Raw genomic sequence first — 26951 nt, 5'->3', positions numbered from 1 at the left:
ATTCGTTTAAAATGTTTAAAACGGGTTTTTGTATCTTTTGTGTTAATTTAGTAAAATTGTACGTGTTTTTCCGGTCTGTGAGACCGTGGTTATTCTGCGTTTCTTCTACACTTAGTGTGGATTTGTACATAAAAAGGTAAATATAGTGTTTTAAGCAATTTTTGACTAGTGATTAATTGATACTGTTCGCGTTGGACTATTTCCAGCGCCAAGGCGCTTTTTATTGTACGGGCTGGAATCAGCGAATTAGTGTGACAAGCGGAGTCAATTAGGGGTTACCCGAGGCGTTCCTGGCGCCCTTCTCGTCCGAGGTACTCGGACAGACATTCTTGAGCTCGGGAATCCGCAAAGGCCCGCCTTTCGAGGTAGCTAAACGGAGCGAGGTGAAGTTCGTTAGATCACGAACGAAGTTCTCCGGCGGTCGCCAATAGCCGTCGTCAAAGTCCACCTCACGCTACAACCCCCAGGTGGACAGAGTACCGAGAGTACGGTCCGCGTACGTAGCCAAGTGTCGTGCGTGGGACCGGACCTTATCCGAAGGCGAGGGGTTTCATTTCATCGCGTACGGTGGAACCCACAAGGAGAAGCCGTACGAAGGGTACGTTGGCTCTTTGTCCCGAGGAGACGGTCATAACCCGGGAAGCTCGACAATCCGTCGCAGCGAAAGCTCTCGAGGAATCGATAAATCGGAAGCCTTCCGTCCAGCCTCCACCTCCTCCGCACCGATATTTCGGCCATACTCCCGAGCTCTAGTGTCCATCGCTGCCGCCATCACTACAGCGTCAGCGGCCAAGCATCGTCATCGCCATTGCTACAGGGATCGAACGCAACAACAGACATCCCTCGTCCAGCTCCGGCAAGGGCCGGAAACGTTCGTCGTCGGAAGACATCGAGACAACGCTTCAGGGTAACAAAACCTGCGCAGGTACGTGGAAACCTTGTTTCATGGCCATGATTGTTTCCATTTTTCCCAACCCGTAAACGTTTGTAAATAAAAGGTCCAACCCGAATCAGTTTGTTCAAAATAATTTATGAATTCAAGTTAGCAATTTTAGAATAAATCCGTTTTGAATAGTTGAACTGAAATTCATCTTTTTCACAGTAATTTATATCGTTACGATTGAGGTAAATTGACCCTCTAAACTTCCACCTTCCATCCCAAGCGTACGAATCGAAAGAGCTTAGGTCGGGGTTTTCTCCATCGTAAGTGGGCAGGGTAAGGTGGCGTATTTCCGGGTTCGTTGGATAATAGTGAAGCCGTTCACGAGTCCCCTGAGGGAAAAGTCTTCAAAGTCGGGCAAAGTCAAAACGACAGGTGGTCTCTCGAGTTTCGGGAGTGGCGCTTAAGCCATCTTGTTTCAAAAACCTCGTGAATATTCTTGAACGGTCACATTTGGCGCCCAACGTCAAAGTATTACGAAATTTTTTAGCAGTTACATCAATTGAATTGAAACATAAATTTGCAGCTTAATATTTGAATTTTTGATTATTATTTTCGGTTTGTTTTCACTTGAATTTTGTAGGTTAGGTTCTTTGATTTTAGCGATATTGAATTTTATAGTTAATTGGATTTTGAATTTTATGGTGAACGGGTTTTAGGTTAGGTTTTTTTTTTCTTGTTTATTTTAGAGTATAAGTGATTTGAATTTGTTAGGTTAGGTTGAATTGAATTTGGTATTCTACGACGGAGTTTTGAATTAGAAGTGGTGCGGATAATTGATTGATCTTGAATTGAATATTTGAATTTGTGTTTTATTTTATTTGGGTTCTATTTTGGGAAAGCTTCAAAATGAGTGGTCCGTATATATTACCAGAAGCCGAACATCTACTGGCGGACGAGGTTGATTTTGAATTAAAACTTCGAGGACAGATAGTAGACCGTAGGGAAACTTTAGAAGATAAACAAAGGTTTTTGCGTCGGTTGATGAAAGAGGAGAAGGTAGAAAGAGTTGGAAGAAAAGGAAAGCATTTGTTTAAGGAGGAAGTCGTTAATATCAATGGAAAGGTTGAGGCAATATCTTTAGAATTGAATAGGAAGTTTGATCGGGCGTTAGTTTCGAGGCTACGACATTGCCTGATCCGCGCTCATAGTGCAGTCGTCGAGGACGAGGAAGATGCTAGGGAGCAAATTGAGGTTTGTAGACAGGTGGAGCAAATTTTAAAATCTTTTGAGCAGAAAATCTTTATGGAGGCAGATGAGACGATCAAAGATCCGATTATTCCGGAGAAACATCTAAAAGGATCTGGAAGTAAGGTAGGCAGTAGTAAAAACAGTCAAGATAAAAAGGGAGATGAAAATGGAGATGAAGATACAGGAAAGGAAGATGCCAGAGCTTTAGAAAAGCAAAAAGAGTTAGAAAAGGAATGGAAAGAATTTATACTGTGGAAACAGGACAAGTTGTATGATGAGGCCAAAACTAAATGCGGTGAGATACAGAACGTAGATGAAAGGCCACCGAAGAGTAATAAGAGTCATAAATCTCGTTCAAGGTATAGGGAATCTAGTGAAAGCAGTGATAGACGGTCGCCGGAGTGCAATAAGAACCGAAAATCACTTCAAAAATTAGGAAAACAGGGTAGAGGCGAGAGTGACAGACGGCCGCCGGAGTGCGATAAGAGCCGATGGTCACGAAGAAATGTAAGTCAAGAAAGAGAAGATCGATTTAACAGAGGAAGAGCTAGTAAAGGGAAAGACAGGCGACACAAACGGTATAGTTCTGAGAGTAGCGCGGAAAGACCTAAGAATAGGAGATCGAAGGATCGGCTAAGAAGGTATGCACAGAGTGACTCAGAGGACGATAGCGATTGTTATAGGAAAAGTAGACTAGAGATGCAGAAGAACAGAAGAGATCATCGTCATAGTAGAAATAGTAGAAGATCGCCGTCTTCTGCCGAATCGGATTTTAATAGAAGGCAGTACAGAAAGTCGAGAGTTGAAAACTGGGATCTGAATTTCTCAGGCGATAGCAGATCCATTCAGGTTGAAGACTTTCTTAATCGAATCCAGAAATTAGCGCGACATGAAGGGGTTTCCAAGGAGGAATTACTAATGAATATACACCGTAGATTGAAAGGGGAAGCGTATGACTGGTGGTTTACTAGAGAGGAACGTCTCACCAGTTGGAAAAGGTTTGAAAATGAAATTCGTTTCAGATATGGGAATCCAAATAGAGATCGAGGAATTAGAGCTCAGATAAGGGAATTGAAACAAAGAAAGGGGGAGACTTTCATAGCATATGTGACGGAAGTTGAAAAACTTAATCAATGCTTGCAGCAACCCTTCTCCTCAAGAACGTTATTTGAGTTAATATGGGAGAACATGCGTCCCCATTATCGCTCAAAACTTTCAGTTTTGGATATCGACCATTTGGATGATCTAATCGATATCAATCATAAAATTGATGCAAATGACCCAACTTTTTACAGGCCTAATCAGGGTAATAGGAACGAACTTCATCATCTGGAAATCGAAAGTGATTATTCGAGCCCAGATGAAGTGCCAGTAAACACACTGAAGCCTAATCAAAGGAGCATAAAACCCGTGACTTCATCTAAGCCTGCCCAAAAATCTTCGGATCAACAGAAACCATCGGTAGCAATCGATGGTTTCCCACAACAGAGAAATTTAAGACGGAGTTCGTCTGTATTATGTTGGAACTGTAGGAAAGTCGGTCATATTTTTAGAGAATGTAGGGAACCGAAACAATTATTTTGTTATGTCTGCGGAAACTTAGGGAAAACCGCCAGAAATTGCGATAGAGATCATTCTTCGTTAAATCAGCGAAAAGAACGAAATTTTAATTCAACAAACTAATTGCGGGATGTTTGAAGGGGAATCCAAGCATCTCGCCGTCTGAACGAATTCCCGAAGCTGAATTAGGCCAAATTGAAAGTTCTGTTCTGGAAATAAGGATTAATCCTAGTTCATGTCCGCATATTAGAGTAAATATATTAGGAACTGAAGTCATAGCTTTATTGGATTCTGGTGCAGGGTTCAGTGTTATGAGCGCTCTTGATGTTGTGAAATCTCACGGCTTCAAGATACTGAAATGTAATGTTAGGATTTGTACAGCCGATGACACAGAACATACATGTCTAGGCTATGTTAATGTGCCTTACACACTAGGTACTGAAACGAGAGTGGTTCCAACGCTTATTGTACCAGAGATTAAAAAACCACTGATTTTAGGCATGAATTTTTGGAAGGCCTTTCAAATTCGGCCAATGATTACTTCTAAAAATCGTATTGAAGAGTTGGAACTCACGTGGACTTCGGAACTTCAGGAGAGACCTGTGATCAATCATCTTAGAATTGAAGAAGAGTTAGCAACGGAGTTAGAACCAATAAAATTTTCCATTCATTTGATGAAATCTTCAGAAGAAGAGCACCCCACCTTGTTGCCTCAACCGGAGGAAGACGAAACATTGGATATTCCTACCTTAGAGTTGCCTCAGAATCCACAAGAAGCTATTGACAATATTGAGACAGAGCATGAACTAACCCCAGAGCAAAGGACTCAGTTGCAGGAAGTGCTTTGTGGTTTTGATTGCACCAGTCAAGGACGACTAGGTAAAACTTCGCTGATTGAACATGAAATCGAAGTGATAGAGGGAGCTAAGATGAGAGAAATGCCAATGTATCGATATTCACCACATATATGGGAAAAAATTGAAAAAGAACTTGAGCGTTGGAAGGAATTAGATGTCATTGAGGAATGTGTCACAGAGTTTTCGAATCCTTTAGTACCCGTGAAGAAGGCAAACGGTAAAATACGAGTCTGTCTTGATTCACGGAGGGTGAATACGATCACCAAGAAGGACGCATACCCTATGCGTAACATGTCGGAGATTTTTCATCGCCTGCAGAAGGCCAAGTTCTTTAGCGTAGTGGATTTGAAAGACGCATATTTTCAAATACCTCTAAAGGAAAATTCGCGAAATTTTACAGCCTTTCGGACTCCGAAAGGTCTGTTCAGATTCAAAGTTGTGCCATTCGGTCTCAAAAATGCCCCGTTTACAATGACGAGACTGATGAATCGAGCCATTGGATTTGACTTAGAGCCAAAAGTATTCATATATCTCGATGATATAATAATTATTAGCGAGACCTTTGAAGAACATTTGCACCTTCTGAAGGAAGTTGCCGCGAGACTACGAAAGGCAGGGCTTACAATTTCAGTTGAAAAGAGCCGTTTTTGCCGAAAGCAGGTGAGATATTTGGGGTATTTGCTCACTGAAAGTGGTCTAAGTATTGAAAGCTCTAAATTGGAACCTATTTTGAATTATCCACCACCAAAAACTGTAAGGGAAGTCAGGCGTTTAATGGGTCTTATGGGATTTTATCAAAAATTTATCCCACGATACAGTCACCTCACAGCTCCAATTACTAATTTGTTGAAGAAATCAAAGAGGTTCAAGTGGTCAGAGGAGGCAGAAGAGGCACTAACCCAGTTAAGGACAAGGTATTTGGAGTACATTGCTCAAAATTCCTAGAGCACCGTTTTTCAGAATCGTTGAACCGATTTGGATTAAAATGCATCACGCTGTTGACAACCACTGAACAATTAGCGTGATGCATTTTCATCCAAATCCGTTCAACGGTTCTAAAAAACGGTGCTCTAGAAATTTTGAGCTATGTACTCCAAATACCTTGTCCTTAAAGGCAGTTCTTACTTCAGCGCCAGTGTTAGGAAATCCAGATTACTCTCGACCATTTATTATAGAAACTGACGCTTCACAATTAGCTGTAGGAGCCGCTTTATTACAAGAATTTGACGAAGGTAAACGGATAATAGGTTATTTTAGTAAAAAACTATCGAGCACACAACGTAAATACTCGGCTACTGAAAGAGAATGTTTAGGAGTGCTTCTTGCGGTAGAAAACTTTAGACATTATATTGAAGGTTCTACGTTTACAGTTATAACAGATGCCAAAAGTATAACATGGTTATTTTCACTTTCAGCTGCCAATGCAAATTCAAGATTGTTGCGTTGGGCACTTAAACTCCAATCATATGACTTTACATTACAGTATCGCAAAGGAAAAGACAATATCTTAGCAGATTGTTTGTCTAGGATAGAAACAATTACTTGTGTTGATCAAGATTATGAAAAGTTAAAAACCCAAATTTTAGGTAATCCAACTGATTTTAAACAGTTTATGGTCAAAGGAGACCGCATTTATAAGTTTGTAGTAGACGCCAATAAATTTACTGATAGGCGATATGAGTGGAAATATTATCCGCCCACGCAGGAGCGAGAAGGTATTATGCGCACTGTTCACGAACCAGCACATCTTGGTTATGACAAAACGTTGAATTCACTCAAAGAAAAATTTTATTGGCCGAGAATGGCCACGGATACAAAAGCGTATTGCAGGTCTTGTGTGCCATGCAAAACATCAAAAGCAACAAATGTTAATCCTACCCCACCCATGGGATCACAAAAGAAATTTTGTGATTATCCTTGGCAACTAATCACTTTGGATTATGTTGGGCCATTCCCGCCGTCTGGCAAGGGTAGAAACACTTGTTTGTTAGTTCTGACAGATGTTTTCACTAAATTTGTTTTAGTTCAACCATTTCGTCAAGCGACCGCTGCTACTTTGGTGCAATTTTTAGAGCAGGCCGTATTCTTATTGTTTGGTGTGCCAGAAATGATCCTGACCGATAACGGCACTCAATTCACGTCGAAAGAGTTTGGTGCCCTATTACAACATTATGGAGTAAAGCATTGGCTGACTCCATCATACCACCCACAGGTGAACAACACCGAAAGGGTGAATAGAGTGATTACAACTGCCATAAGGGCAACTATTAAAGGTAATCACCGCAATTGGTCAGATAACATACAGCAAATTGCCAACGCGATTCGTACTTCAGTCCACGAATCAACAAAATATACACCGTATTTTCTGACATTTGGAAGGAATCAAGTGTCAAATGGGAAGGAGTATGAGAAAATGAGGGTTACTAATGATAAAAGTAAGGACAATAATATGACAATTGACGAAAAGGAGGAGTTGTTTCAACAAGTCCGTAAGAACTTAGTAGAGGCTTATCAAAAGCAATGTAAATATTACAATTTAAGATCAAATAAGAACGCACCAACTTACGAAGTAGGGGAGAAGTTACTTAAACGCAACACACTACTATCTGATAAAGCCAAAGGCTATTGCGCAAAATTAGGGGCCAAATTTGTGCCCGCAATAGTAAAAAAAGTACTAGGAGATAGTTATGAATTGGAAGACCTGAATGGTAATCCATTAGGCATATTTCATGCCAACTTTTTAAAGAAATTTTAGTATATTGAATAAACAAGCTATGACATTTTCCAATTGGAAAATGTACCATGTGAAACTGTCGTTTCACACCAACAAAACACATCAAAAATGATGGAAGTTAGCGCAAAGAACTAAATCTAATATTAGTTTACAAAATGACCTAGCCTGACAATAGTTCAAAGCTACTTAAACTCTATGTTAGTGTTTAGTACTTAAAATTATCTTATCTACCTACTCACGGTTTTATAATTGAAGAATCCCGATGATCGGCAGCTCGTTGGTTGTCGTCATACGATGGGGGTCGCCGTCGGTGTCACACGAGGGAAGGGTCGTCGTCGTCGTCGTGTATTCGGGCCGCGTCCGGTACCAAAACAGGAGTGCGAGAGTGGGAACACGGGATGTTGCATCGCGACATCCACGTCTCGCACTACCTGGGTACACTCCTCGGGAATGCCTCGCATTTGAGGTTATGACGGCACACTCGCACTCGCAGGATGTTTCCTGGGTCCGTCGCGTTCCGTACCAGGACTCCGGGGGCGTTTTCAGGCGATTCGGTTGCTCGGTGGGTTGTTCCGGGGGCGTTTTGTTTCTTCGCTTGTGGTTGCTGTGGACACGTTCCGGGGCAGCACGTCGAAATGGGCACCGGGATGCGCCCTGTTGTTGCGTCTTGTCCGGTTGCCGTGGTCCGTATGAAAATCCCTCGCTGAAAACCTGAAAGAACACAAAAAGCACTTAATTCAAATGAAAAGGGGGAATATTTATCGAATACTCCCCCCGTTCAATAATTCCGGCGTGTTAAAGTGTATTTTTCACTTTTTTTTTTTCTCACTCGCGCCGCGTTTCGACCGAACCGTTCGGGGTAAAAGTAAACATTGATTCGCAGTCGTTTCCGTTTCGGTTTCGCTCCATTCCGTCAGTTGACAGATGACAGTGCGATGTTTCGCGCGTCGCGCGTTGACAGTGCGATGTTTTAGGTATGCTGTCAGTTGGTTTATGCTGCATGGGTATTTTTTTTTTTTCGAACTGATAGAAATAGGGTTGTGTAATGCGTTGCAAAACAAATTTTGTCGTCAGAAAAGTTTCTGATGTAAATGATTTGTTTTATTTCCGTTGTTTAACGGAGTTGTAATAGAAGGGACAGAGATAAGGTCAGAAAGTGTTTTATTCTGATGAATCTGTCTATTCCGTTTATGTTGCAGGTTGATTGCGGAGGTGTCAATGAATGTTTGATGTAGCGATCAACCGCGGTGAGTTGTGAATGACTAGAGATGGAGACGAACAGCGTTCGTTAGCTAGTCGTTAGTTCTGCTTTGCACAAGCACTATTTCTATCAACGAAAAATAAACCATGCAATTGTGTTTTGATTAGCTGATGAAACTGCTGAAGAATGTTTATTTTTTTTCCTCGTTTACGGAGATATTTTTTTTATTTATGAGTTATGAAAATTTGATCAGTTTTCTGATCAAATTTTCATAAAACTGGGTGGTGTGATGTAACGTTTTGACGTTTTTATTTTTTTTAAGCAAAATTGTTTTTGCTTTAAGGTTAGTTTTTGGTAAATATTTTGTTTTAGTAATTAATGAACTGCATTGAAAAACGCTTTGACGTTTTTCTCTTTTTAAGTAAGATCACGCTTTGAATTCATTTACAGAAATATGCCATAAAATAATTATCGCTATAATTTTAAATTGTTTAGATTAGATTCGACATTCAAATTCGTCTTGACTTTGCTCGTTTGAATTAGAAACTAGAGCTATACGTGTATGTTGGTTTGTGTCTCGGCTAAACCAGCTGCTATAAAAATGACGTAGTGAGTGCAGTGATGGCTCCTAAATATACATAACTCTTGTAAACCATCTTGACGAACCTAGGAATGCGCCAATAATTTAGATCGCCATTCGAATTCTTCGTTGGCGCGATTATTCGAATAATAGGGGATTGTTTAAGAAGTTTATTTAAGGGAAAATTGACCAAAGCTCGAGCATTTCGTTCATCATAAGGCTGGTGTGTGGAAGTAATCGCGGTTTTTAAGTTTCGAAAAGTGAAGTAGTTTTTGATTAGTTTGTGCCCTTCGTTTGCGTACCGAAGGTAATTTTAGGTAGAAAAGTGAATTCGTTTAAAATGTTTAAAACGGGTTTTTGTATCTTTTGTGTTAATTTAGTAAAATTGTACGTGTTTTTCCGGTCTGTGAGACCGTGGTTATTCTGCGTTTCTTCTACACTTAGTGTGGATTTGTACATAAAAAGGTAAATATAGTGTTTTAAGCAATTTTTGACTAGTGATTAATTGATACTGTTCGCGTTGGACTATTTCCAGCGCCAAGGCGCTTTTTATTGTACGGGCTGGAATCAGCGAATTAGTGTGACAAGCGGAGTCAATTAGGGGTTACCCGAGGCGTTCCTGGCGCCCTTCTCGTCCGAGGTACTCGGACAGACATTCTTGAGCTCGGGAATCCGCAAAGGCCCGCCTTTCGAGGTAGCTAAACGGAGCGAGGTGAAGTTCGTTAGATCACGAACGAAGTTCTCCGGCGGTCGCCAATAGCCGTCGTCAAAGTCCACCTCACGCTACAACCCCCAGGTGGACAGAGTACCGAGAGTACGGTCCGCGTACGTAGCCAAGTGTCGTGCGTGGGACCGGACCTTATCCGAAGGCGAGGGGTTTCATTTCATCGCGTACGGTGGAACCCACAAGGAGAAGCCGTACGAAGGGTACGTTGGCTCTTTGTCCCGAGGAGACGGTCATAACCCGGGAAGCTCGACAATCCGTCGCAGCGAAAGCTCTCGAGGAATCGATAAATCGGAAGCCTTCCGTCCAGCCTCCACCTCCTCCGCACCGATATTTCGGCCATACTCCCGAGCTCTAGTGTCCATCGCTGCCGCCATCACTACAGCGTCAGCGGCCAAGCATCGTCATCGCCATTGCTACAGGGATCGAACGCAACAACAGACATCCCTCGTCCAGCTCCGGCAAGGGCCGGAAACGTTCGTCGTCGGAAGACATCGAGACAACGCTTCAGGGTAACAAAACCTGCGCAGGTACGTGGAAACCTTGTTTCATGGCCATGATTGTTTCCATTTTTCCCAACCCGTAAACGTTTGTAAATAAAAGGTCCAACCCGAATCAGTTTGTTCAAAATAATTTATGAATTCAAGTTAGCAATTTTAGAATAAATCCGTTTTGAATAGTTGAACTGAAATTCATCTTTTTCACAGTAATTTATATCGTTACGATTGAGGTAAATTGACCCTCTAAACTTCCACCTTCCATCCCAAGCGTACGAATCGAAAGAGCTTAGGTCGGGGTTTTCTCCATCGTAAGTGGGCAGGGTAAGGTGGCGTATTTCCGGGTTCGTTGGATAATAGTGAAGCCGTTCACGAGTCCCCTGAGGGAAAAGTCTTCAAAGTCGGGCAAAGTCAAAACGACAGGTGGTCTCTCGAGTTTCGGGAGTGGCGCTTAAGCCATCTTGTTTCAAAAACCTCGTGAATATTCTTGAACGGTCACAAATGTTCCCACTCTTTTCCTTTGAAAATCAAAACAAAATGTTTTAAAAAAGGCAAATCGGTATAGATAAGCGAGACACAATGTTGCAGTCACACAATCAATGCAAATACGTATAGGGGCTCACGTCTCACCGCCTTTAAGCTCCAACTGGATCTCACTGCTCACTGGAAATCAGCTTGTTGTACTACCACTACACTGGCAGCTGGCAGTATTCTTGCTGTCGTTGTCTCAGCTATAATGCTATTCAATTTAGCGACGAAATCGTTTCGAATGATGGCCGACGTAATGGCATCCTTTATTTTTTTAAACTTTTTTCTTAACGCGAATTTCACTGCCGGTAGATTTCACTTAATACACAAGTAGCCTTTGCTTTTCTCCCTTTGAAGCCAGCCCACTAAAACGCTTTAGACGCACTTGATATTGCATATAACGCCCCTTCACTTTCGATGAATTGGCTTCTTTAGCGGTGTTGAGATAATTCCATATTCTGAATGTGCATGCCAAACTGAGTCGAAATCCAAATTTTCATGAATTTTGGTGCCCGGGAACCTATTTTAAAATCAGTTCGAAGTTTGTATGGGAACGATTTGTTGAATCACCCCTCGTCGCATTTTGTACTGGGCGGAGCTGTCAATCAGTTGCCCAGCTGTCAAAAGGTGATTTCAGAAAATATCTTTGAAATTGATTTTAGGTATCAAAATAAAGTTCTAAAAATCTGAAAAAAAATCATAGTGGCTTGGAAAAAGGTGGTCTCTCGTTTAAAAATATAAAATCATTGATTTTTTCTAAATTTAAAAGCCCAATTGTCTTTCCTTGTTGCCTTTGCAAACGACTGACCGAGATGACCTCTAAAACTTCACCTGATATCTTTGCAGCTAGAATTACTTTGCTTTTCTATTTCTTAAAAAGGACACCTTTAAAACCTTTTCTTCCACTTTATCTTTTGTTGAAACAACCTTTGTTGTGCACTACAGAATTTATCGCTTTTGAACTCACTTAATTTTTCTTTTCTTCACCAGTTTTCACTACGCGTTTCACACGCGATCCTTTTTTCGTCGTAGTCACTTTTAGTATCTGAGGTCAGAGACTTTTAGCCAAGGACTTCTTTAGGATAATAGAGAAACACTAGTTCACAACTGACAAGGCTAGCCGCCGAGTGTTGTATTTATTCAGAACCGATTATAATCGAATACGTGCTTATACCACACACCACTTCAATATAATAGTTATTTATGCAACGAGTTGCAAAATGATGATTTTTACAGCACGAGTCGTACATTTATCCAACGAGGCTTGCCTAGCCTTGAATAAATGTCGGACTTTAATGGCAAATATTTGTCTTAATGACAAACAGTCTAATAGCACCTTAAGCAGATTCTATCCCTTCTCCCAAAACTTGAGCTCATTTGGTTGAAAATTGAGACTGCACAAACCCTTGAAAGTTTGTATGGGAATTACTATGGGAAAACGTTATTAATTAGTTAATTGATTTTAATCCAGATTAAAAATCTTTGGTCATGATGGTTACACTATTCGATGAGCATCACTGCAATTTTCCTTGAAACATAGTAGCCGTGATTTCTGTGTGCTGTATTTGGCGCCATGTGCAGCAATGTTGCCTGCTGGGAAGTTGAACGATCACTGTTAAAGTTTCTCCAGTTGGATAAAAATCGATAACTAATTAATGAGGCGTCTGATTTGAATGTGGTCTTCGGCAAAGTTGTAGCTGATAGAGTAGCCTAGGAGTACCGAAGGTAAACTAACACTCTAGGGTACTTGGGGAAATGCTACGGTAAATTGAATGAAAAAAAGGCGTTTTCCCATAGTAATTCCCATCCAAACTTTAAAGGACTCGTGCAATCTCAATTTTCAACCAATTCAGCTCAAATTTTGGGAGAAGGCATAGAATCTGGTTATGAATCGAAAAAGCGGTGTGGAGCAAAAACGACTTTTTGAACCACTTTAGCTTTCGACGGTCCCATGCGTCGAAGTCGAACGCCGCGGCTCAACATCGAGATGCTGCGGAACATAGAAGTGACTCAAGACTACGCGCAGCAGTTATCAGTGGCCCTACCTAAGGAATAGCAGCTTGGCGCAGCTACACTTGAAGATGGCTAGAGCGACGTCTACCGCATCCTCCCCGATAACGGGAACTGGATAGCGGATAAGGCTAAGCTAGCGGCGATCTATACCTGTAATTTCCAGGTCGCACGAGGGCTTCGCAATAGCGAAGATCAATGGGAGTTTGCTATTGTAGCTGTAATGTCTCACCCAGGTGGTAATCGGCGGAGACTTCAACGCCAGGGCGATTGAGTGGGGTAGCCGATCGACTAACGCGAGAGGCTGGGCACTACTCGAAGCCATGGCGAGACTGAACGTGGATGTCGCGAACGTAGGTGAAAAATGATCTACAACAGGAAAGGTGCAGAGTCCACCATTGACGTGACCTTCTGGAACCCGGGTCTAAACCCTAGCTCAGACTGGAGGGTGGACGATGGGTAGACGCACAGTTACCATCTGGCGATTCGATACAGGGTGGAACACGAAGGAAGACGGCCACAGCTGACTCGCGCTTCGAGAACCCGGCATTTGTGGAGCGATTGTTTATGGAGGGTTACACCAACGATCTATCCAGCGACGATCTAGTCGGAACCCTAAGCCGTGCATGGCAATCTCTACCCAGAAATGGACGCAAACCGGTATACTGGTGGTGTCCAAAAATCGCAGAACTCCGCGTATCCTGCCAAAGATCTAGAAGAAGGATGCAAATAAATAGCTCTCTTCGATGAGGATAGAATGGAACGAAGTGAGTTTTTTTTTTAGTTTTTATTTATGTGTATTTTATCTTAGAAGCTTATTCTACACTGGAACGAAGTGAGGCCAACAAGGCGACTAAACTGGCAGTAAAAAAGAGATTAAGACACGCAAGCAGGCGTGCTGCCAGGCAGACAACACGACCCCTTGGGCTTGGGGTGATGCCTACAGAGTAGTTATGGTCAAAATGAAGGGCGCGTCAACACCTTCAGAACGCTCCCATTAGATGTTGCAGAAAATCGTGGCAACGCTGTTCCCGCGTCACGATACAAGACCATGGGCTTGTGTATTGTGATCAAACCGGCCATTTCAAGGTTGCTATGACGAACTCATCGCAATACCGAAGTCGCTTAAGGCTTAATTGAAAATGGCAAATATTCCAGAACTAAAAAAGCACTTTTTCCCAAAATAATCTATAAATCGAAGAAAATAAGAATGTCCGATTGTTTATTTTGTTACTTATGACAATCGGACACGACAGTTTTGTTCGCTTTGTTGTCATTCTGGAGAAAAGTGCTTTTTCAATTTTGGATAACATGCAATTCTCATTTGAGCCTTAAGGGGTCTAGGTGATCAACCGGGGTCTTAAAAATCCTGTAGGGCTACCCATCTGATAGAGGCGCCGTGGGTAATCGAGTTAAGGCAACCTGCACACCACGTTAAATGCAAACTCCTACCCTTAAGTTGAACAAGGCTCCGGGTCTGGACGGTATCCCAAAAGTAGCCATCAAGACGGCGATCGAGGTTAGCCCTGACATGTTCAGAATGGCTATGCAGATGTGCATAGAGGCAGAGCAAAGCAAAGATTGGTTCTACTGCCCAAACCCGATCCAAGCAGGCCAGAATAAATTCGTGCAGTGGACCATACAGTAGACCGCCACTCAAACGGTAAGCAGTGAGAAAGTGGGACAACGATCTTACTCCCACCAAGCAGCCACTGTTTCCTGATATTGTTAGCAGTAGGAATTCTTTATTATATCAACGAACCTTACCTCAAAATGACTGACAACTCTCAGGTCATTTTGACAGACGTAACATGACAGTAACAAGATCGATAAAGTAGGTTATATGATCCGTCTTTTTCGTGCATGTGTGTGGACTGGCAAAATGACCTGCGAAGTGTCAAACATTTTCATGGCTAACTTTGTTGGTGTAATGAAGAATATCTGAAAAGGGCGTGTTATTATAGCAGGAATATTTTGGTACAAAAACCGGGAAAAGGAAAGTAAAGCAAAATTCTCGGGGAAGCTGATCTAGTGGTGGAGCTACAAGTATAATTTGTAACCAACCCTTCTCGAATTCATCCCTAACGGACGTACATGGACGTACCGCGAAGTGAGACAATGAGTTTTTAGTGGGTTGAACCCTACATAACCCGGGGAACCACCTCTTGGGTATCTGATCAGCAGATTTTCTCATTCTATAAAAAAATGATGCTAAGACATATTCTGCAGTTCCATGTAGGTACTGAAATGCAGAATTTTGAAACAGGTTGTTTTAAGGTGCCCAATTTATTTAAGGTGGTGCGATATCACAGTAACATCACGTAATAGGTACATGTGTCCATTTGTATACTTTTAGATAATCTCTTTGACTGGAATCGAATCTATGGCACAGGTGTTGAAGTGTATGAATAATCATAAATTTCAATCATTCATATTTCCCTCCTGGAGGTAAGTTAACACGAGTGAAAGCAAAACGCTAGCGGTAGGGAAATAAGAAATATTAATACTTCCGGAACGTATTTTCAATTCAATTGAATCGGTATCGTTATCGGAGACATCCGATCCAGAGTCTACATCTTCGGTAGGTTTCTTTACCAGGCAGATCTCATTCGTATGATTCGCTATATTCGTGCAATCGATGATGCTGAACATGGTCTTGAATAAAATTTACCTTATCTGCTTTCTCTCTAGTCTGCTCGTACTATTGTATACCTATTGGCTCGAAGGCACATGCCATGCCAGTCAAGGTGCAAAATCCAGCCGAGTTTGAAACGTAAGAAATCTCTTCACAAGCCGCTCTGTCCGACCGAACCGGACGAACGACAGAAGGGATTTATCGAAACACTTGCCGTGTTTAATGTGCTTCGCCTTCGGTGGTGGTGGAGCAGAAACTGGCCATTTAAATCCTATCAGCATTAATTTCCGACACCGGCCATTGAAACGGCATCCCGAAAGCCGCCTAAATACCGATAGCCACACGTTTATCTCCGAACTCGCTCGAAGCTGCGGTGGATATGCAATCCAGTGATGCTCAACTAAGGATGTTCCTGTGAACCAATCGATTGGATGGTTCGTTCGTATTATCAACTACATATTGAATGAAATACATCCATTGGGAGAACCGGTCTATTTCTTCCTACCATTTGATCGATTAGTGCTTGGTACTGATGGGAAGCACCTTGACTTAATTATTCAAAACCGGAAACTGACCATCCCTGTCATCAGGACCACCGCAATGCTGGCCAATTTTCAGTGAATGCTACTGACTGCCACTCGAAGCTTTCCAGTCCACATCGCCGTTCGATGCATCTTAAGCAAACATAAACACAAAAGCACACCGAATAAATAACACTTTATCCCGATGTTTATCTCTCATCGAGTCCCGTTCCTGTGAGTGCGCTTTTCCCGGCACTGCCCGCAGTCGCTGTGTTCGAAGTGGCCAGCAGCATGGTTGACCGTACATTTTGGATTCGAGGCAGCACATGGTGTTCGCCCGACAGGACTATCGAGTGATTCCTTTTGACCACTTTCCAGCATCATGGCAGAGTGGGCAATCACTGCAGAGATGCAAGGGTAAGGGACCAGTAAATTTTATAAGGAGCATCTGCTTTCGGGCCAACACACCACACCTTCATCTACATAGACCAAGCATACTACTAGCTATGACCACTGTGCTGATGGCGATTCCTGTGCAAGCAGTGCCACTGATGGTAGGAATGCAACGTGCTCTACCGTATGTTTCCTAAAACACCCACAGAATTTCGACGAGTGGGAGATAACCAAGGAATCGGTAATAGAGCAGTACAAGAAAACATTCACTCATTTTGGCTGAATTTCGGACGGTTAACCTTTGCGGTGCTGGGTTGCTCAAATATTTGAAATGACAAATTTGGAGCGAAAGAGTTTGGAAAAATGATATTTCAGCAAATATGATTTGTGTTCTTGGTCGATTAGAAAGAAAACAGTACGCATGCTTATCACGAAATTTGCCCCTACGAGATGGACCAGCCGAGGGCTGAAAATCTGGATAATAAAGTTAGGGGAACTTTACGTATTCTCGGCAGTTTTGTTCTCTTCGTCATGGGGGGTTTTCTGAAACCTGTTGGTCTCAGAGTTGGCCTCAAATCCTTCCCAACCAAGCTGAGTTGTATACCCAAATTTCATGCAGTTCGGCCCACAAAAACCCCTCATGACGAAGTAAATAAACCTGCCGATAATACCCTTCGTCATCCTATATAATAATAATAGTTCAAGTTCTGTAACGACTCATGTGGGCTGCGAAACGGTGAGTCGAAAAGAAGAGCGTCCAAAATAGCTCTGGTTCTCACAAGTTCCTACCTCATGCTTCCACGGATCAAGCGATGACAAAGACCGCCAACAGAGTTGTGTGCTTAGCTGGTAGTGCAGCCTGGGCACTGTTGTCCTTCTGACTTCAGCTAGATTAAGGAGGTACGACCCGAGCGCCTGTGCACCATGGAGGTGCGGATCAAACAGCGTCTGTTTTGGCATCCAGCGGCTGAGTAAGAAATGCTGCATCACGCCCAGCTAGATCCAAGGTGGTAGCCCCATCAACGTGGTCGTCCCAGTGTTGGTGTGGACGTTAAACAGCACTGGTACGATGGCCCTCCGGCGAGACAGGAGTGTTGGCGTAGGCCCAATAAGCCACCCGTAAAAATCCTATTGCGAATAACATAGGAGAAAATACGACTCGATACAATCGACAAAGACTCAAGCGATGAAATAAGGACTACGATTGGCAGCTTGGAACATGGAATTGGAAGTTAGTAGGTTTCGCAGGTTGTGACAGGAAAATCTACGACGACCGGGAATCAGGCGAAACAGCCTGCACGTCATATCGAACGGTAACGGCCTGCGATGCGTAAACTTTGCAGCCTCCCGTGGTATGGTAGTTTAAAGTAGGTACCTTTTTCCCCGAAAAGATATCCACAAAGCCACCTGGAGATCACCCGACCATCAATCAGAAAACCAAAGCGTCCACGTTCTAATCGACGGTAAATTCTTCTCGGATATAATCAATGTCCGCACATACCACTGTGCGAATATAGATACGGATCACTACTTAGTCGCTGTATGCATGCGCTCAAAACTGTCGAACGCCGCGGCTCAACATCGAGCAGCTGCGTAACGTAGAAGTGGCTCAAGACTACGCGCAGCAGCTGGCAGTGGCCCTACCAAACGGAAGAACAACTTGGCGGAGCTACACTTGAAGATGGCTAGAGAGACATACGACCCGCCATAGGTAGTACCTCGGCTGCAGCACTAGGCTTCGCGACCCTTAAATCACAGAAACGACTGGTACGACGGCAAATGCGAACAGTTGCAAAACGAGAAGAATACAGCATGGGCAAGAATGCTGCAACATCGTACGAGAGCGAATGAGGCACGTTATAGACAGGCGCGGAACAGGCAGAACTCAAGTCTTCCGGATGAAGAAGCGCCAGCAGAAAGAACGAGATCGCGAAGCGATGGAAGAGCTGTACCGCGCCAAGGACACACGGAAGTTCTACGAAAAGCTGAACCACTCGCAGAGGCTTTGTGCCACAAGCCGACATGTGCCGACATAATCACGGGAATATTCTCACGAGCGAGCGTGAGGTGGACGAGAGGTGGCGGCAGCATTGCGATGAGCACCCCAATGGCGACGTTGCAAGTACCGAAGGTGGCGTGGTAACAGATCTAGGAGCACGTGCACAGGACGTAATACTTCCGGATCCTGACCTCCAAGAAATTGAGGAGGAGGTTGGCCGGTTGAAAAACAACAAAGCCGCTAGAGCAGATCAACTACCAAGCGAGCGTCTAAAATACGGTGTAGAAGCACTGGTGAGAGCACTACACTGGGTGATTACCAAAATTTGGGAGGAGGAAGTATTACCGGAGGAATGGATGGATCGTGTGTCCCATCTACAAAAAGGGCGACAAGTTGGATTGCGGGAACTACCGCGCGATCACACTACTGAGCGCTGCCTACAAGATACTCTTAAATTTTATGCTGCCGTCTATCACCGATTGCAAGAGAGTTCGTAGGACAATATCAGGCTCGATTCATGGGTGAACGCGCTACAACGGATCAGATGTTCGCCATCCGCCAGGTGTTGCAGAAATGCCGCGAATACAACGTGCCCACATATCACTTGTTCATCGATTTCAAATCGGCGTATGATACAATCGATCGAGATCAGCTATGGCAGATTATGCACGAATACGGATTCCCGGATAAACTAATACGATTGATCAAGGCGACGATGGATCGAGTGATGTGTGTAGTTCGAGCATCAGGGGTACTCTCGAGTCCCTTCGAATCTCCAAAGGGTTACGGCAAGGTGATGGTCTTTCGTGCTTGCAGTTGATCAACATTGATTTAGAGGGAGAGCGGGATAAACACAAGTGGAACGATTTTCAAGAAGTCCATATTTTCCATGAAAATGTGCAATGTTACCCATAAATAATTGAAAACGTTCCATACTTTTTTGAAAAGTAGGGTAGCAGTCCCGGCAAACGTCGTACTGCCTGCCTACTCTGTTTTTGACATCCGGTTCCATGACGAAATGCCCCTCAGAATGGAATTTCAGTTTTTCCTGTTTTTTTCCTTCCCGGTCACTTTTACTAATTATTTTTTCGTACGAACACGTCGGAGCTCTGGCGGAATGCAACAGTGAAAGAATCATGTCGATCTGTTGGCCCGTTCCCGAGCCAATTCGTGACATACGAACACCATTTTAGTTTTATTTATATAGATTATATAGATGTACCGGTAAAACATAAAATTTTCTTTTTAAAAGTGTGATTTTGAACCAATAAACAATACTGAAATGATCTATAACAAAATACAAATACTCCATAAAAAAGAAATTGTACCCATAGTTAATTGAATATTGTTCCATAGAAAACCGAAATTGCACCATAAAAAATGGAATTGCACCAATGAAAATAGATGAATGTTCCATAAGTATTATCAAACTGCAGCATATAAAATATGCATTGCTCCACGAAAAAAAAAATCTTCATAGATAGCATATTTTCATAATGTTAATTCGGCAGTGCTGAATTGTTTCACATTGCACTACTTAAGTGGGCTGATGTTTAAAGTTATGGAGAATTTTTATTTTTTTATGGAGCAAATCCTATTTATATGGTGCGGTTTGATAATACTTATGGAGTATTTATCTATTTTTCATGGTGCAATTTCAATTTTTAATGGAGCAATTAAATTTTTCTATGGAACAAAGTTCAATTTACTATGGGTACAATTTTATTTTTATTTATTTATTTATTTATTTATTTATTTATTATTTATTAACTCATCTGACGCTACATTGGTCTTAATGAATATAGAAACTACTACAAATATAACTAACTATACCACGATATACACAACACAATTTAAAATTAACAATTAACAATTGTATCATTTTAACGTCTCTGCGACAACAGAAATTTAAAACTACTTGAAGACAAATTAAAATCAAAGAGATCAAACACTGCATTAAAAGAAGAACACATATATCGAATTGGGTCATGTTCACCGTATTGTACATTCCGTGTATCAAGCTGGAGGAATTCACGCTGTCGAAGTACTCTCTCAGGAGCGTACAGATTAATTTGTTCAAGAATCGCTGGAGAATCTATTTCGCCTTTCAATATCTTCGCAACAAAAACAGCTTGGGCATTGAAGCGCCTCCGTTCTAATGTATTTAGACCAAGAAGGCGACAGCGGTCTTCATAAGGAGGGAGATTCGAAGAATCGCGCCACGGAAGATTCCGGAGTGCATGTTTCACGAATTTCTTTTGAACTGCCTCAATACGTGCTATCCAATTAGCGTGATACGGGCACCATACGACAAGGCCAAACTCCAGAATAGAGCGAACAAGTGAACAAAACAGTGAACGTAAGCATGTTGGGTCATGAAAATCACTGGAAATTTTGAGCGTAAACCCAAGCTGTTTGTTGGCTTTGGTGATAATTTCGGTATAGTGGGCTTTGAACGTGAGTGCACTGTCTAAAGTAACGCCTAGGTCTCGAACTTGTTCAACTCGTTGCAGCAGTACTCCATCCAGTTGGTAGTTGAATATCACCGGTCTGAGCTTCCGATGAAAGGAAATGACGAAACATTTCTCTACGCTAAGTGAAACATTTTTTATGGAGCTTTTGCATTTTATTATGGAGCATTTGTATCGTATTATGAAGCATTTTCGTATTGATTATTGGTACAAAATTGCTCTTTTAATGAGAAAATTTTATATTTTACCGGTACATTTCTATAAAGTATGGAAGGTTTTCAATTATTTATGGGTAACATTGCATATTTTCATGGAATACACAGTCAGAAAATTCACACAAAACTGAGCTAAACTAGAACAGCTCAAAAAATGAGTAAATTGCATTTCCAGCGATAGCGCTGGCCCAAGTGCGAAAGTCTCATCACTTTAAGCCGTATAATATTCTTGATGATGTGAAGAATATTATATGGCTTAAACCAGTTGGATTTTTGAACTTGGGCCAGCGCTATCGCTGGAAATGCAATTTACTCATTTTTAAACTGTTCCAGTTTAGCTCAGTTTTGTGTGAATCTTACTCATTTTTGAGTATCTTTTTCTTTGCGTGTATATGTTCATTATGAATGGAGCGCTTTTTGATTTTCTATGGAGCATTTGCAATTTGTTATGGTGGCAATAACCTTTTGCCATTCGGATTAGTCGATAATGTGTCGAAGACAAAGTACATGATATCAAAGGGCTCCTGGGACGAATCACCTCACTCGCCATCCTGAATTTCTATTGACCGCCGACAACGGCACCAGCAGAGAAATTCAGAGGCGCATTGTGGCAGGAAATCGTGCGTACTTTGGACTCCGCGCCGCAGAATTCTACGATCGAATAAAGTTCGCCGTAACACGCCTATTAGACCGGTCGTCCTTTATTGGCACGAAACATGGACCCTACGTGCAGAGGACCAACGCGCCCTTGGAGTTTTCGAGCGAAGGTGTTGCGTACCATCTTCCATGAGCAGCATCAGCTGCTGAGATAACCAACCATCGTCCACACCGCGAAAATCGGGAGGCTACGGTGGGCGGGTCACGTTATCAGGATGTCGGATAGCAACCTGGCTAAAATGGTTCTCGAGAGTCATCCGACCGTCACAAGAAGACGTGGTATGCAGCGAGCTAGATTGGTCGATCAGGTAGATGACGATCTGCGGACCCTTCGCAGAGTCCGAAACTGGAGACACAAAGCCATGGACTGAGTAGAATTGAGACGGCTACTTTGTACAGCAGAGGCCACTCAGGCCTTAGTCTGACCGGTAAGGTAAGTCTGTATGTATTATCATGTATTCGATGTTTTATAAATAAATGTATGTAACGCATGTATCAAATAAAAGATTTTAATTTCCATATATTTTCAACTGCTCGACAAAATCACAAATTTCAAAATTCTCAACCGGTCCTTCAAGGGTTCAACCGTGATATTTGTGACTATCTGCATCGAGTCGCTACAGGCGGTTGCTGAAACGTATAAGCACTTTACGAGATGTTCCGAAGGCAGGCAGCTGCAGCAGCATCGCCATCCCTAGAAGGAAAAGCGCATCGATAGCATCGTACAAGCAAGCACACCGACACGGCTTCGGCCCATACTAATCCTCTTCCCAAAGACCCACGCGAAACGCCATCCACCGCCCACCAGCAGCGAACCACGCCGGCCGTGCAGAGGGTTGCATTCACAACTGCACCAACTGACTCGCATAAGGATTGCGCCCGCTCAGCTCCTAAAGCTGTTCGCAGTTCGGCAACAGAATGGCTAGATTTATAGTGGCTCATCAATATCCGGAACATTGGCTGCGCCCCGAAATACTAGTAGTGTCAGTAGTGTAGTGGTTGCAACTGCCGATGATGGTGTTTGGGTTCAATGGAGAATGGCCGCGGTCAGGGCGGTGAGGCGAAAGACTCGGACTAATAGAGCGTCTCCTTTATGGCCTCTTCGCGGAGTTTATAGTTCGTTAGCGCTAGCGGGAGATGGGAAGGCGGTCAGTAGAGCTTGGGGGAAAGCTCGAGAATCTGTTCGTGTATAGCCGCACCGGTAGAACGGAAGTTGTTTCCTTTACTAGGGGCTACTAAAGGAAAATGGGGTTAAATTTTGGATTGATGATTTCAGATTCAAATTAAAAATATAGTCGTCGCTTTCACAGTCATTAAGTGATTGCAACGACTAGTTTAACGGTACCTGATGTTGTACTTGCCATTAGGAGCCGTTCAAATACTACAGCTGCGCAAAGCAAAATTTGACGATTTTAGACATCATATTTTCTTTACGTAACAATATAATAATACAAAATAATTTCTCTTGTGTGATCCTGCTGTAGCCCTCTAGAGATTTTTCTCATAGTTCTACCCAGAAGTTTTACCTGGGCTTTCACTGAATTCAGTTTCCTTCTGGAAATTATTTCCGAAATTTATCTCGATATTTGTCCCTGATTCTTTTGAAATTGGTTCAAGGCTTATTTCTGGAGTTTCTCTTGGGGTTTCTCCCAAGTTTTCCCTCAGAAAGTTCCTCTGATGTTTATATTGGGTTATGTCTCGAGGTTTCTTCCATGGAATCCCATGGAACCCCATCCCAGCGTTCCTACCGTGATTCTCTCCAGAGTACAACGAAGAATGTTTCTGGGGAAAGTTCTTCCCAAGAGTTCTTCTAGAGCTCTTACCAGGATTTAACTTACCGAGATTTCTACCGAAATCCCTCGAGAGATTTTCCCTTTAATTCCTTCAGTAATTATGCTCAATGTTCATCCCGAGATCCCGAGAAGTCCTTACCGGAATATCTACCAGAGGTCTTCCTGCGATTTGATCTTGAGTTCCACGGAATTTTTCAAGAAGTATCTCCCTTGTTTCTTTTCTCTCAAAGTTTTCCCCAAAATTCCCCCCGAGATGCTTTCCGGAATTTATCATGCGATTCTTTCCAGAACAGCACAGTGGATTCTCATTGGGTTTCCTGTGATTCTTATCAGAATTTTCGAGGCTCCCGACCCAACGAAATAGATCCCATGGAGGAAGTTTGGGTGTATTCGTAAGAGAAATTTTTAGTAAAACTCTAGGAGGATTTTTAGGAAAGCTTTCTGGTGGAATTTCCGAGAAGAACTATTCAGACTTTCCACTGTTTGTGGTATGTAGAAGTCGTCTCCATTCGACTCACTCCATGGCACTCTTCGAAGGGTCCGCAGATAAGACCATCCACTTGATCGTATCATTTCGCTTGCTGCGTATCACGACGTCTGATACCTGTCGGATTGCTCTCGAGACTCATTTTGATCGGGTTGTTATCCAGATATTCGAACAATTGATTTTCCTCCTTCCAACGCAACCACATATTTTGCATCACCGCTCAAAGCATGCCGTTTGGTACCCAGCCAACAAATTGATTCATATAACTCTGCTAGACCTGTGCTAAGTGAACTCTTATCCGTCCAAAACACATTGTATAAGATGCACCGAATACAGTGATAGACATTCGTTTAGCCGAGACAAAAAAGTGTCAGGAAACCCATACAAAAGATTTTATGATAAAACTTTTTTATCGTAGTGATAGTATATCTAGTACTGTTTTATAAAAATGTGATACATCACACTTACATATACACTGAAACAAAAACGAGGGTAAAAACCCTTCAAATGTCATTTTTTGCCTAGACATTCGTTTAGCCGAGGTAAATGAAAAATTGGTTTTCAATAGTTTTTTTTTTGCAATTTCGTGAGTATATTTCGAGGATATACTCCAAGGCATTTAGTTTATGACGTATTAGCAAGATAATTGACCTTAAAAGTTTATTTATTTGTGAAATTCAGTGAAATATTATAAAAAAATTCCCGATAAGGAGAAGCGACGATAAACAAATTTATTTAAGAAAAATGATTTCTGTAAACACTCAAACGTAAGCTAGATTAGCAGTTTTGAAAATATGGCACAGAATTATTGTTAGAAATGTTCAAATTATTGCATAAAATGTCATGAAAAAAATAAGTATACTAGTTTTTGGTTGTTTAAACTTTAAAATGGGATTGATAAAAGCTAAAATAAATAGTTCTGCATTGAAATAAAGACGTGCCCTAATGCCTGTGGAGTATACTTGTTTGATACTAGCATTACTAAATGAGTTAGAAGACTGCTAAGTGAAACAACTGCAAGTAGTGTCAGAATTTTTGTACCCTGTTTATTTAAAAGCAGATGCTCATACAAAAATGCAAGATATGGTCAAACAATTGGCTTATTTCATTCAATCTGAAGAAATATATTATAAATGAGTCTTAGTTGTGAACCACATTCATTTTTAACATGGTTTATTTGAAAATAATGTCTAAAATATGAAACAAGTAGTTCATGCAAGAAATTTAAATACTTTCAGTGTCATTTCTCGAAATATGAGCCGTCCAATGTATGTTATTTCAGCCAGAATACAGTCTGGGAGATATTAGGAGCTATTAGAAGACGTAATAGTAGTAAATGCTGTGATTTATACAAGTGAAACCATAATATTTCATCAAAACAATACTTGGATACGTGATTTTTTGATGGTTTGCGTTATTTTTTTCTGTTAAAAACATTGTTTTTCGTAAATTTTCAACCTGCTTTGGTCATGAAACTTTCATTAGTTTCTTTTGAAACACTTCCGATAAAAATAACTACATCAAATCTCAATTTTGAAACATTTACAATATTATGACATATTTATATGAGATGCATGCAAAATTAATATGGCAACACTTCCAAAAACGACCTAATTCATGATTTACAAGTCGATCTATAATGCAGGTCACCATACAAAATGACTTTGTTGGATATTTTTCGAAATTTGTTAGTTTCTTATTATGGAATTCTAAAAAATGTTCAATTCGGCTAAACGAATGTCTAGGCAAAAAATGACATTTGAAGGGTTTTTACCCTCGTTTTTGTTTCAGTGTATATGTAAGTATGATATATCACATTTTTATAAAACAGTACTAGATATACTATCACTACGGTAAAAAAAGTTTTATCATAAAATCTTTTGTATGAGTTTCCTGACATTTTTTTGAAATTTTTTTAGCCTCGGCTAAACGAATGTCTATCACTGTATGATCTATTCGCACAAATTTGGAGGCCATATACGTACATTTTGAGAAAACCACTTTGAGTTATACAGTTTCTGGAGAATTCATTTTGTATGTAATATAACTTCGTTTTATAACTTTGCTTGGCAATATATACGATTTCATTTTCACATGTTCTAAAATAAAAAAAAGTTACTTCCGGAAAAATTGGCTTTCTCAGTCTTGGACTATTCAAAACGGTGAGTTTTGCTTTGCCCGACGTTTCGGCTCTTTTATTGGGCCTTTTTCAAGGGGATAGCTGTCAACCGTTCCTCGTTACATTGGGTATTGCCGGATTTTTGATGGGGAGCTTCTTGTATACAATTTTACACATTAATTTATCAATTTTGGGACACTGGGACACTATAGCAATTATCAACGACATGCACTACACTGCTCAGTCTATCGTCCAGTGTAATGCATGTCGTTGATAATTGCTATAGTGTCCCAGTGTCCCAAAATTGATAAATTAATGTGTAAAATTGTATACAAGAAGCTCCCCATCAAAAATCCGGCAATACCCAATGTAACGAGGAACGGTTGACAGCTATCCCCTTGAAAAAGGCCCAATAAAAGAGCCGAAACGTCGGGCAAAGCAAAACTCACCGTTTTGAATAGTCCAAGACTGAGAAAGCCAATTTTTCCGGAAGTAACAAATTTCCAGTCGCACTCACCCAGCACAATAAAAAAAAGTTTTCAAGGCTCGATTTTCCTACCTTCCTACCACTGTGCCAATTACTGACTGTTGTTGGACGTGAAATTTAAGCAAATATAAATAATTAGAAGGCTGATCTGAAACATCGGGACAAGTACCAGTATTGGGTCATAAAATTGTGCACTCAAACCCAGCCAACCAATTAGTTCACGTAACTCTTTCGTAGCTCAATAATGTGAATATTTATTCGCTTAAAAAGGATTGTTTAAAATGCATAGATTTACTCTATCCGTAGACATTTTGGAGGTCATACGTATGTACATATTGACAACTTCATTTTG

This window comes from Aedes albopictus, chromosome 3 (assembly GCF_035046485.1).
Source record: "Aedes albopictus strain Foshan chromosome 3, AalbF5, whole genome shotgun sequence".
Taxonomy (NCBI): Eukaryota; Metazoa; Arthropoda; class Insecta; order Diptera; family Culicidae; genus Aedes; species Aedes albopictus.
The sequence above is the reverse complement of the archived record's forward strand: the minus strand, read 5'-3'. Positions refer to the sequence as shown.